The following is a 13,559-nucleotide window of genomic DNA, read 5'->3' as shown; positions in this document are numbered from 1 at the left end:
TTAGACATGATTAAATCTTACGCCCATTGGAGAAAATTTAAAAAGTTGTGTTGCTATTTAAAGAGACTCAAACCTAATGTTTGGTGTGTGCGCAAGATTTGAAGATATTTATGTTAGGGTTTCAATTCTGATCATTTGTTTATGTTATTGTTTGTGAACCACTCTAGCGCCTACATTCATATCTAAAGGATTAGAGATTAGTTTGATAATTGAGTTGTAATCTAAACAATCAATATTTTGATTATTGTATTAATCACTAGAATTAGTGATGACACTGAAATTCACCGTATTTTCGACTCCGATTTCGCATGCATTTTAGTTGTTTTATTGTTATTTTGTTATGTTATTACTATGTTTTTCTTTGTTTTCAGGGTTTCAGTCTAATCGGAGCCCCGATCGAGAAAAGGAGCGAAAATGAGCTAAAAAGCCAAAAAATCAGCATTTTACACTTGTGGCTGGCGCCATGGGTCCAGCCATGACGTGTCCCAGTTTCAACTTCTCCTCAACTGCCACGTTCCCCATGATCTCCACTTGGGCTGCAATTTCCTCCTGTGGCGGGCGCCACAAGAACAAAATGGTTCCCGCCCATTTTCAAACTTAAGGGCATCCTTGTAATCTCCATGTTTTTTCTTGCCTATAAATAGAACCTTGATTTCATTTTTTTGATCATCCAAACTTAGTTACAACTAGGCATATATCAGTATTGTGTAAAAGTGGTAATCGCTTCACATCAGAGTGTTGCCACACTGTGTAATCGAGTATGTAATCGAGTTTGGAGCACTTTGGAAGGAAGTTTAATCCTACCGCCATTTTCATTTCTGTTTTGCACTTTATTCGACCCTCCAATTGGAGTAGGTTTTATTGCTTTACCTTTGTCTACTTTATTTTCCCGCACTGCCTTTATTTTGTTTATTTTCCCGCACTGCCTTTATTTTGTTTACTTTCCCGCACTCGCACTTTACTTTGTTTATTTCTCGCACTGCACTACTTTCCTTTATTTCTTGCACCGCACTACTTTTATCTACTTTCTTGCAATCGCACTACTTTTATTTACTTTCCTGCAATCACACTATTTTAACTTATTTTCCGCACTCGCATTACTTTTATTTACCCGTTTTTATGATAAAAATTAAAACGCATTTTTACTTTACCATTCTGGCTAAACCTATAAAGGTTAGAATGTAAGAATCATAATTGAACCGATAATCCGTACAATTGTTCGTAGAAACACTTAAGGGCTATTTTGACTTTCAACTTAAGTTTTCCCGCACTTAATTTCTGTTGGTTCTAAGTGTTGGCAGCAATTTTGGTAAAACAAAGAGTGTTCACAAGATGTTATGTGTGATGTCTTAACATAAGATATCTTGTGTACCTGCTGGAGTTCAAGAACATGATCATGCATGATTGTTTCAGAATGACATAATAACATGGCATCTGATGATGTGTACCTGCTGGAGTTTAGATGAAAGACATGATCATGCAGGATTGTTTCAAGATGTCATACACAAGTCATGGCATCTGATATGGTTGTACCTGCTGGAAGTTATAAATGGAATTATGGAATTATGTAGGAATTACTCCAGGATGTCAGACCCGATGTCATGACATCCTGTACACAGAACACTCAATGTGAATGTCTGGTGTTTTGTGATTGCGCAATTAATGGCAATCTATGTATGATTGAAGATCTGATTTGCAGGCGCATTCAATCATGGATTACAACCTGATTTACTTATTTTCCAAGGAGATCTAACCAGCTGTTATGAAAAGATTTAATTGGAAAATAGATTTAGGGTTTTCAAGATGTCCAAGCCCAGCTGAAAGCTTCTATAAAAAGGGACTTAGAAAACCTGTTTTAATACAGAACCAATACTGAGCGAAATACAGAGAGAGAGCTAGGTTTGTGTCTTGTTTAGTCGTCAGACTTGTAAGCCATTCAAGTCATCCATTGATGATTGAATTGGTCTGATTTGTGGTTGTAATTTGTCACTCTAAAGCTGTTAAGCAAGAGTGTGTGTCTACTTGATCAAATCTGTGAAGCAAGATCAAGTGTGTGTCTTCTTGATCAAAGTTGTTAAGCAAGATCAAGAGTGTGTCTTCTTAATTTAAACTGTGAAGTAAAATCAAGAGTGTGTTATTGAAAAGTGTTTTCTTTTCTCAAGGGATTGTTGTTTAAGATCACAGGTGTGATTGTAAGGAAGTGAGTGGGTTCTCATATCTAAGAGTGCTTAGGTAGAAATTGCACGGGTAGAGATTAGGTGAGAAAGACTGTAACTTGTTGAAGTGTACGGAGAGTCTTTGAACTGATTCTATTTTAGTGAATTTCCTTCCTGGCTTGGTAGCCCCCAGACGTAGGTGAGTTGCACCGAACTGGATTAACAATTGCATGTGTCTTTTGCTTTACCATTCTGTATCTTTATCCTGTTTGTGTTCTCAGATATTAGTGTCGTGACATTACCTTCGACATCTTATATCTGATACCAGAATTTTAATTGGTATCAGAGCATGCATCCTGCTCTGGTTCTGGGTGAGATCTAGGGACAATACTTTCTGGTACAATGGGGAGAGATGAAGGATTTGTTCACAAGCCACCAATTTTGGATGGTTCTAACTATAACTATTGGAAACCTCGAATGGTAGCCTTTCTAAAATCTCTTGATAACAAGGCTTGGAAGGATGTCTTAATAGGCTGGGTGCATCCTGTAATTACTAAAGAAGGAGAAGCCACTACTGAGAAGAAGCCTGAAGAACAATGGTCCAAGGAGGAGGATGACTTAGCCCTTGGAAATTCTAAAGCATTGAATGCCATCTTCAATGGTGTTGACAAGAATATTTTCAGGTTGGTAAACAACTGTGAAGTGGCTAAAGATGCTTGGGACATTCTCAAGACCACTCATGAAGGCACATCTAGAGTAAAGATGTCTAGACTACAGCTGCTCACCTCCAAGTTTGAAAATTTGAGGATGAAAGAAGATGAGAATATCCATGAATTTCATATGAGTATCCTTGAAATAGCTAATGCCTCAGGAGCCCTGGAAGAGAAGATGTCAGATGAAAAATTAGTAAGAAAAATACTCAGGTTACTCCCTAAGAGATTTGCTATGAAAGTGACTGCCATAGAAGAATCTCAAGACATCTCCAACATGAGAGTTGATGAGCTGGTTGGTTTTCTCCAAACCTTTGAGATGGGATTGAATGATGGTTCTGAAAAGAAAACCAAAAGCATTTCCTTCATGTCAAACACAGAAGAGGAAAATAGTCAGGATGTTGATGAAGATTTGGCCAATGAAGTAGCAATGCTGGGGAGACAGTTCAATAAATTGTTAAAAAAGATGGATGTAAGATCCAAGGCTAATGTCAAGAACATCTCATCTGACATCAATAATGGAAGAAGAGCAAGGTCAGATGAGAAGCCCAAAGAAGGAAAAGAATTAAGTGCTATGAATGTGATGGGTATGGATACATTAGAACTGAATATGGAATCTACCTCAAGAAGCAGAAGATGAGTCTTGTTGCCACTTGGTCTGATGAGAGTGAAACAGAGGAAGCTGCAAATCATGTGACTGCATTAACAGGAAGATGGGGTTCTGATGAAGACTCAAGTGATGATGAAGTAACCTTTGAAGAGTTGGCCTCTACCTACAGAAAGTTGTGTTACAAAAGTGTAGAGTTATGTAAACAGTTGAAAGTCAGAAGAAGGAGATAACTCAACTTAAGAATGAGAAGGTAGAACACTTGGAAACCATCTCCAAATTAAAAACAGAAGCAGTGGGTCTGAATGCCAAGCTAGATGAAAGTCAACAAGTTGAAAGCCAGAAGATAGTACAGCTGGAGAATGAGAAGGCAGACCATGTGGAAACCATCTCCAAGTTAAAAACTGAAGCTATGTTCTTAAATTCTAAATTAGAAGAGATGACCAAGTATGTAAGGATGTTAAACAGTGGATCTGACTCCTTAGACAAGATTCACCAAACTGGACTAGTAACAGGAGACAAATCTAGCATTGGGTATAATAAATCTAAGCCTGAGAGCAGTTACACTGGTTGCAAACCTCAAGCCAAACCTAAGTGCAATCATAGTAAAAGCAAACCTGTGATGTCATATCATATGTCCCAACATCAGAGGAGAAGACAGCAGAAAGGGAAACACCAAAGATAGAGATGCCATTACTGTGGGAAATTTGGTCACCTGAAGCCTTTCTGCTACAAACTATATGGTTATCCTAGCCCTGTTCAACATCAGACTCACTATCAACCCAGACCCAAACAGCACAAACCTATCAACAAGAAGCAATGGGTTCCTAAGACTAATGTTACAAGTCTAATAGCTCACATTCCCCTCAGAGTCTTAGCCAAAGAAGAATGGTATTTTGATAGTGGATGTTCCAGACACATGACTGGAAACAAAGACCTGATAACTGGACTTCATCCTCATGCCATAAGCTATGTAACCTTTGGTGATGGAGCAAAGGGTGAAATCAAGGGGATATGCAAGCTTGACTGTCCTGGAGTGCCTAAATTGGACAAGGTCCTACTGGTTAAGGGCTTGACTGCAAATCTAATAAGCATCAGTCAACTATGTGATCAAGGTCTGAATGTTAACTTCACCAAAACTTAATGTCTGATTACTAACAAAGACAGTGAAGTGATCATGAAAGGAATCAGGACCAAGGATAATTGTTACATGTGGAACTCTCAAATTGGTTATTCCTTAAAGGGTACCTATGTCAAAGGAATAAAGATGAGTATATCTGCTAGAGGGACTCAAGAATGATGAAAGACAAGTATGTGGGAAATGTCAGACAAGGATGTCACACCAGGAACTTAGACTCAACATCACTTTCAAAGAAGAAAAACTCATTATGGCTCAAATAGATAGGAGGTTGGATCAAATAGATGGACATGTGACTAGTCATATGCAGCCTGAAATTAGAGAGATCTTTGTTGGAACTGGGCCACAAGGGACTATGTGTCTACCTCAAAGCAAAAGTGCCAAGAACAATATGGAGAAGATTGGGATGGAGAGTGAAAGGACACCTGCTCCTACACATTTGAAAGATGAAAATGGTGTTTATGATGAATATATAGAAGATGGAAGCAGCCGTTCTCTACTGGGTTGGATGAAACTACTGAAGATTGCATACAATGTCACACACGATGTCATGACATTGTATTATGACAACCTGAATGCTGCAACTAGGTCCAAAAATCATATTCAGCACAGGTGGACCAAGTACATTTTTTGCTGTCATCACTCCATTAGAAAATTGGTGGAAGACAAATTCATAGCTCTAAAGCATGAAATGCAATCAGCTGACAAGTTTTCAAGGGACTTGAGTAATAATCAGTTTGAATATGTAAGAGGGAAATTAGGGATTTGGATTCTTGAAGAATTATGGGAATTAATGTGGAGTGGAAAAGGTAACAAAAATATTGTCTGCCCAATTAAAAGAAAGAACCGCATTAGTGATGAATCATTCCCTAGAATTGAAAATAGTATCTATGCCAAATGCACACTCTACCTGAACACAACTCTTTCCATCTTCATCAAACTTCTCAGAGAACCTCTGTTAGGGCAAAGAAATTTCTCTTAAAAGCTTAACAACATGTCTCAACATCCTTCATCGTCTAGATCAAATCCCACTCATCATGCAAGGACTCCCTCCATGGAGTTTCTAGATGGAGACGTGTTAGATGTTATTCCTCTTTGTGTGATACCAGGTGATGCCCCAGGTTCTTCTTCCATGGTTGGAAGTAAGCAAGGTAACATTCCTGAAAAATCTCCTCATAAAGATGACATACACTTTACTGGTCGTACTATTAGAAACCTAGTTACTAGTATTCTAAATGAAGAGCATGCAGACAAGGGTGTTTCTACCCCTCTGTCCAGAAGGGGCCCCTCTCCTGAGGTGGAAACCCAAGCTGAGAAAGATGATGACTCATCGAAGTCAGAAAAGGAAGTAGCTGCTGAGGGATTATGTTCTCTTGGTAAAAATTTACCTAGCAAGAAACCAGCTAGCATGTCTCATGAAACTGCTGAGGATAGTATTGATTTGGAGGAAGAAAGTTCTGAAGAAGAGGATGACACTTTGGTCTATCTTGTGAAACCAAGTGTAGCTAAGAAACTGAGGACCAGAAAAGAGAAGAGTGTGGCTGAAATGAGAACAACAAAAAGAGTGAAAAAGGTTGCTGGTGTATGACCCTTCAAATCTTGGAGTAAGGTTGAGGTTATGACAAGGAAAGAAAGACGATACTTCTCCAGACATCTCCCCTGCAAAAAGGCAGGCTGTTAAGAAGTCTCCAGGCAAAGCTGCAGTTGTGCACTTAAATAACATCTCTTTCCACTTAGAAGAAGGTGCTGCAAAATGGAAATTTGTCATTCAGAGGAGAGTAGCGGTTGAAAGAGAGCTGGGAAAAGAGGTTGTTGAGGTAAAAGAAGTTATGGAATTTATTAAGGTTGTTGGACTTATGAAGACAGTTGTTGGTTTACCCCAATGTTATGAGGGGTTGGTAAAAGAATTTGTTGTAAATATCCCTGAGGATATTTCTGAAAGGAGCAGCAGGGAATTTTGCAAAGTTTTTGTAAGGGGTAGGTATGTGAGATTCTCACCAAGCATCATCAACAACTTCCTAGGGAGAGGAACTGATGGAGGAATGGATTTAGAGACTACAGACAATGAGGTCTGTAAGACTATTACAGCTGGCCAAGTTAAGGAATGGCCTAGTAGGAATCACCTATCAACTGGCAAGCTAACTGTCAAGTATGCCATCTTACACAAGATTGGTTCAGCCAACTGGGTGCCTACTAATCATATCTCTACCATCTCCATTGGTCTTGGAAGAATCATTCATGCTATTGGAATCAGGATAGACTTTGACTTTGGAAAGTTTATGTTTGATCAAACTATCAGACATGCTTCCACAAATGCAGTGAAGCTGCCCATTGCCTTCCCATCCATTATTTGTGGTATTATCTTGAGCCAACAACCAGGCATTCTGAGTACAAGTGACATTCCAAGCAGAAGAAAGCCCTCATTATCCATTCATTATAAGTTGTTTGAGGGAAGTCATGTCAATGATGTTGTCATGACATCTGCCAGAAAGGAGCCTGCATCTCAAGGGAGTTTAATTGATCAATTAAAAGATACCTGCAAGGAACTGGACAATGGTATAAGGGTGGCCAAGGCAAGAAAAGAAGCTTTGGAGGTTCTTATTAGGAGCCTAGAAAAGGAAGAAATGGAGAAGGCTGGTGAAAATTCAGATGCCAATACCTCAAGTGAGAGGTCAAAAGCTCAATCCAGTAGCAGCTTTGAAAGCTCTGAAGGCTCTGAAGGTGAAGGTGATACTTCTTCCTCTGATTAATGGTTCCCCCTTTGTGTTAAAGACTGAAGTTGAAGACTGTGTGAGGTGTGATGTGAAGACTGTTGTGGATGTTGATGTTATGGAAGTTGTTCCCTCCATACTGTTTGGATGTTGAAGATTTTACTGTTTTTTTTAAATATGTGTAATTTGTGGCAGTCTTTATTGATGCCTGTTTGTAATATTTTGGGCTCTTAATGAGTTCCATGGATTTGTTCATTATCTCAGCTATCACAGTTGTGTATGATGATGGTTTGTATCTCCTGAACTATTATGTTTTAACAATTTTAATGTTATAACATCTGTGCTGACATTCTCTGCTAGGCTAATTGACATTTATTTTGTCAAATTGGTCACCTTTGGTCAAATTTTGGATAAAAAGGGGGAGAAGTGTTTATGTGGAGCAGTTAGATATGTGGAGCTGTGAGGAGATGTATGTGGCTGGACTGTTCTGTTTACAGATGTCAAAGGGGATGTCTGATATGGTGCATATGTGTTGATGTTGAAGCAGATGTCAGAATGGCATTTTGTGGTTACAGGTGTTGTTATTATCAAAGAAGATGTTTGATGTGTGCACAGATTTAGGGGGAGAAGGAGTAACCTTGTGCATTTGTGTGTCTTACTAGTTGCATCCATAACTAGTAATTCTGTTTGTGTTGCACAAATTTAGAGGGAGGAGAAGTACCCTTGTGCATGTGTGTATTACTAGTGGATGTAGCTAGTAATTGTGTTTGCTTCTGCTGCTGTTTAAACTGCTGTTATGTTGTTTAACTGCTGATAGTTTTCTTGTGAACAAAAAGGACAGATATATGTTTTAGCCAAAATTTGCCAAAGGGGGAGTTTGTTGGTTCTAAGTGTTGGCACCAATTTTGGTAAAACAAAGAGTCTTCACAAGATGTTATGTGTGATGTCTTAACATAAGATATCTTGTGTACCTGCTGGAGTTCAAGAACATGATCATGTAGGATTGTTTCAAAATGACATAATAACATGGCATATATTGATGTGTACCTGCTGGAGTTTAGATGAAAGACATGATCATGCAGGATTATTTCAAGATGTCATACACAAGTCATGGCATCTGATATGGTTGTACCTGCTGGAAGTTATAAATGGAATTATGCAGAATTAATCCAGGATGTCAGACCCGATGTCATGACATCCTGTACACAGAACATTCAATGTGAATGTTTGGTGTTTTGTGATTATGCAATTAATGGCAATCTATGTATGATTGAAGATCTGATTTGCAGGCGCATTCAATCATGGATTACAACCTGATTTACTTATTTTCCAAGGAGATCTAACCAGCTGTTATGAAAAGATTTAATTGGAAAATAGATTTAGGGTTTTCAAGATGTCCAAGCCCAGCTGAAAGCTTCTATAAAAAGGGACTTAGAAAACCTGTTTTAATACACAACCAATACTGAGCGAAATACATAGAGAGAGCTAGGGTTTGTGTCTTGTTTAGTCGTAAGACTTGTAAGCCATATAAGTCATCCATTGATGATTGAATTGGTCTAATTTGTGGTTGTAATTTGTCACTCTAAAGCTGTTAAGCAAGAGTGCGTGTCTACTTGATCAAAGTTGTGATGCAAGATCAAGTGTGTGTCTTCTTGATCAAAGCTATTAAGCAAGATCAAGAGTGTGTCTTCTTGATTGAAACTGTGAAGTAAAATCAAGAGTGTGTTATTGAAAAGTGTTTTCTTTTCTCAATGGATTGTTGTTTAAGATCACAGGTGTGATTTTGTAAGGAAGTGAGTGGGTTCTCATATCTAAGAGTGCTTAGGTAGAAATTGCACGGGTAGAGATTAGGTGAGAAAGACTGTAACTTATTGAAGTGTACGGAGAGTCTTTGAACTGATTCTATTTTAGTGAATTTCCTTCCTGGCTTGGTATCCCCCAGACGTAGGTGAGTTGCACCGAACTGGGTTAACAATTGCTTGTGTCTTTTGCTTTACCATTATGTATCTTTATCCTTTTTGTGTTCTCAGATATTAGTGTCGTGACATTACCTTCGACATCTTATATCTGATACCAGAATTTCAATTTCCGTTGGGTAAGATCGAAAGTCGTCCGACGTCTGTTTAAACTTAGTTGTTTTTAACTATTTCAAATACAGCGAAAGCGCTTTGTTTAGTTCATTAGGAGTTTTTAACTTAAAAAAGAAAAGTGATTTTAAAACTATTTTCGGACGCGTTTATAAGTTTAGAGTCTGGTTCGTAAGAATCTCTTTTGGTTAAGAAATCCAGGTCAAAATACTTTTCAACTTAGTCAAGACACTATATTTCTTAAAAATAGGTTTACTACTCTAACGCAATGCGCGCCTTTTTATAAGTGACAATAAGAGGGTTTGATTAGGGAGTAGAACTCGGTTCTGAATACGCGAAAGTGACAGTTCCCATTAAATTGGTTCTTTTCAAAGTAGGAAACACTGCCCATAAGTAATTCTATTAGCAAGTACTTGGATTATTAATTGATTATGTGAATTACATTCGAACCTGTCTTTATTAATTGAATTTAATTTAATACTCTATTTTTCATTGTGCACTCTTAAAAACCCTATTTCGATTACCTTAGGTAAACACCGTAACAATAGATAACGATAGATTGACAATTGGTCTCTGTGGATTCAACAATCTTTTATATTACTCTGACGCGTTCGTATACTTGCGAAAAACACGCATCAAGTTTTTGGCGTCGTTGCCGGGGACCAATTTCGTCAAATTTCGTACCCTATTGTTATATCGTTTAGACTTAGGTTATTACCTGTCGGTCAATGCGAAGGACTCACAACATCGGAAGCTTAGTAGATCCTCTGGAGGAACCTGAACGTTACGCTCGCGCATGTTTATTTTTCCATAGAATTAGGAGAGCTATGTCCAAAGATCAAAATCAAAGACCTCTTAAGGATTTTGCCCAACCATCCAACGAAGAACCTAGTTCTAGTATAGTAAACCCAACCATCCCAACTAATAATTTCGACCTTAAACCCTCCCTGTTGCAACCAGTGCAACAGAGACAATTCGCAGGTCTTGCTACTCAGAACCTGAACCAACATTTAAAAATCTTTCTCCAATTAGCAGACACTTTTAAAACCAATGGATCTTCTCCTGAGGCAATTCGTTTAAGATTATTCCCTTTCTCCCTCAGAGATAAAGCCCTATCATGGCTAGATACCCTTCCACCCAATTCCATAACAACTTGGGAAAACCTTAGAAAAGTATTCCTTGCTAGATACTTTCCCCCTAGTAAGACCGTCGTTCTTCGAAACCAAATAACCAGATTTACCTAGAATCAAGGAGAATCGTTGTTTGAAGCTTGGGAGAGATATAAAGAGCTGTTGAGAGCATGCCCACATCATGGTTTATAAAATTGGTTAATCATTTAGACCTTCTATAATGTACTTCACTATAACACTAAGATGACCATCGACGCTGCCGCAGGTGGCGCAGTGATGAACAAACCTTACTCTGAAGCTAGTGCCCTTATCGAAGATATGGCTCAAAACCATCAATCATGGGGAGTTGAACGAGTAACAGTTGAGAAGAAGGAAGCCCAAGGAGGAGTACATGAGTTAAGCTTTATAGACATGATGCAAGCTAAAATGGACGCGTTAGCCCTCAAGGTTGAGCATATGTGTATAAACCCGGATACTGCAGCCGCAGTTTTGTCAGATTGTGAGATATGTGGAACCAAAGGACACCAATCTGTAGAATGCAGTCTCTTAAACGAAACCAACTCTAAGCAAGTGAACTACGCCCAAGGGAACCCATATTCGAATACCTACAACCCTGGATGGAGGAATCACCCGAACTTCTCCTATAAGAACAATAACCCTATCCAAAATACTACACCTCCGAGACAACCAGGTTACCAAGCCCCAAGACCAAATCAACCTATGCGACATGTGCCACCAAAGCCGAGCCTTGAGAAAATTGTGGAAAGTTTTATCACTGCTCAAACCCAACAAAACAAAGAGTTCATGAACCAGAACATTCACGTTAATGAACTGATTACCCAGTTAGGAACCAAGGTTGACCAAATAGTTACTCACAATAAGATGCTTGAAACCCAAATCTCTCAGGTAGCCTTAAACCAAGCCCCCCAGACTACACCTGGAGGACAGTTCCCTGGACAACCTCAATAGAATCCGAGAGGACAAGCCAACGCCATTACCTTACGAAGTGGGACCGCTTATGATGAGCCATTTAACCCAAGTTTGAGTGAACCCAAAACTTCTAAGGAATATACCGAACCCACGGACGAAGTGAAGGAACCAGAGGAATCTGAAAAACAGGAAGGTCAAGAAAAAGGAGAAGAACCTAAAGACAAAACTTATGTGCCACCCCCGACATACAAACCACCGATACCATATCCGCAAAGACTCAAACAGGCCCAGATCAATAACCAGTATCAGAAATTCATTAAGGTTATAGAAAAACTTCACGTAGAAATCCCTTTCACAGAAGCCATCACCCAAATACCTTCTTATGCAAAGTTTCTCAAAGACATCCTTACCAACAAACGTAGACTCGACGATCCGAAGCCCTTGGAATGTAATTCAATTTCCGAGAATAAGTTAGCCAAAAAAGATAAAGATCCTGGAAATTTCTCCATTCCTTGTGTTTTGGGAAGTCATGTCATAGAAAAAGCTTTTCTAGACTTAGGAGCTAGTGTGAGCTTAATGCCTTTAGAAGTTTGTGAGAGGTTAAACTTAGGAGAATTACAACCTACTAAGATGTCACTTCAATTAGCCGATAGATCTGTTAAGTATCCAATAGGCATATTAGAAGATATCCCTGTTAGGATAGGTCAGTTATTTATCCCTACTGATTTCGTTGTCATGGACATTAAAGAGGATAATGATATACCAATCCTTCTAGGTAGACCATTCTTATCAACTGCAGGAGCCATAATATATGTCAAGAGAGGAAAGTTGACCTTTGAGGTAGGTGACGAGAAGATAGAATTTATACTTTCAAAATTTCTTATGGCACCTGTGATGGGAGACGCATGTTATGCCATAGATATCATTGATGAATGCGTTAGGGAAATAGAACAAGAAGAAATCATAAAAACAATTAAGTTGCCATCAACTCTCATATTGGAAGATGATAACTTTAGGAAGCCCTACATCAATGATAACCTTTACGAATGTTTATCCCTTACCCCAGATCCTATGCCATGCCCTAAGAAACCAACCTTAGAACTTAAGGAACTGCTTAAGAACCTGAGATATGAGTTTCTTGATGAAGAAATGAATCGTCCAGTTATAGTCAGTGCTACCTTAGGCCAAGAGGAAACAGACCAACTCTTAGATGTTTTACGAAGATATCCCTCAGCCTTAGGATATAATATCTCTGATCTGAAAGGTATAAGCCCATCCGTATGCATGCATCGAATTTGGCTCGAAGAAGATTCAAAGCCCTCCAGAGAACATCAGAGAAGAATAAACCCTATAATGAGTGATGTTGTTAAAAGAGAAGTTCTTAAGTTACTTGAGGCAGGTATAATCTTTCAGATCTCGGATAGTAAGTGGGTGAGCCCTGTGCATGTAGTACGTAAAAAGGGAGGCATTGTAGTAGTGCAAAACGATAAAGGCGAACATATAGCAAAACAGATAGAAGGAGGATGGAGGATGTGCATAGACTACAGAAAGTTAAATAAAGCAACCAGGAAAGATCATTTCCCTTTACCATTTATAGACCAGATGTTGGAGCGCCTAGCCAGACACTCTTACTTTTGCTATCTAGATGGATACTCTGGATTCTTCCAAATACCTATCCACCCCGAAGATCAAGAGAAAACTACCTTTACATGCCCTTATGGAACTTTTGCCTACAGACGAATGCCATTCGGACTCTGTAATGCCCCAGCTACTTTCCAACGCTGCATGATGTCAATCTTTGCAGATTTCCTAGATAGTATCATGGAAGTATTTATGGATGATTTCTCGGTTTGCGGATTTGATTTCCAAAATTGTCTTGCTAACCTTGAGAAAATCCTGGAGACATGCGTGGAGGTGAACCTTGTGCTAAACTGGGAAAAGTTTCATTTCATGGTCACCGAAGGGATTGTTTTAGGACATATAGTTTCCGAAAAAGGTATTGAGGTAGATAGAGCTAAGATAGAGGTCATAGAGAATCTAAATCCACCCAAAACTATCAGAGAAGTCCGAAGTTTCCTTGGACATGCTGG

At 38.9% G+C, this 13,559-nt stretch overlaps 1 protein-coding gene and 1 non-coding gene across 2 annotated transcripts in view; both read right to left on the bottom strand.

The window, feature by feature from the left end:
* The window catches only part of LOC127110120 (uncharacterized), a 130,665-nt gene that overhangs the window by 59,884 nt on the left and 57,222 nt on the right, over positions 1–13,559 (bottom strand). The gene's annotated exons all lie outside the window — the stretch shown is intronic.
* LOC127117128 (small nucleolar RNA R71) lies at positions 10,621–10,727 on the bottom strand. Its single transcript, XR_007801888.1, has one exon. It is a non-coding gene; the product is annotated as a small nucleolar RNA R71 (small nucleolar RNA).

This window comes from Lathyrus oleraceus, chromosome 1, assembly GCF_024323335.1.
Source record: "Lathyrus oleraceus cultivar Zhongwan6 chromosome 1, CAAS_Psat_ZW6_1.0, whole genome shotgun sequence".
Lineage (NCBI taxonomy): Eukaryota > Viridiplantae > Streptophyta > Magnoliopsida > Fabales > Fabaceae > Lathyrus > Lathyrus oleraceus.
This window is presented reverse-complemented; position numbering and strand designations above follow the sequence as displayed.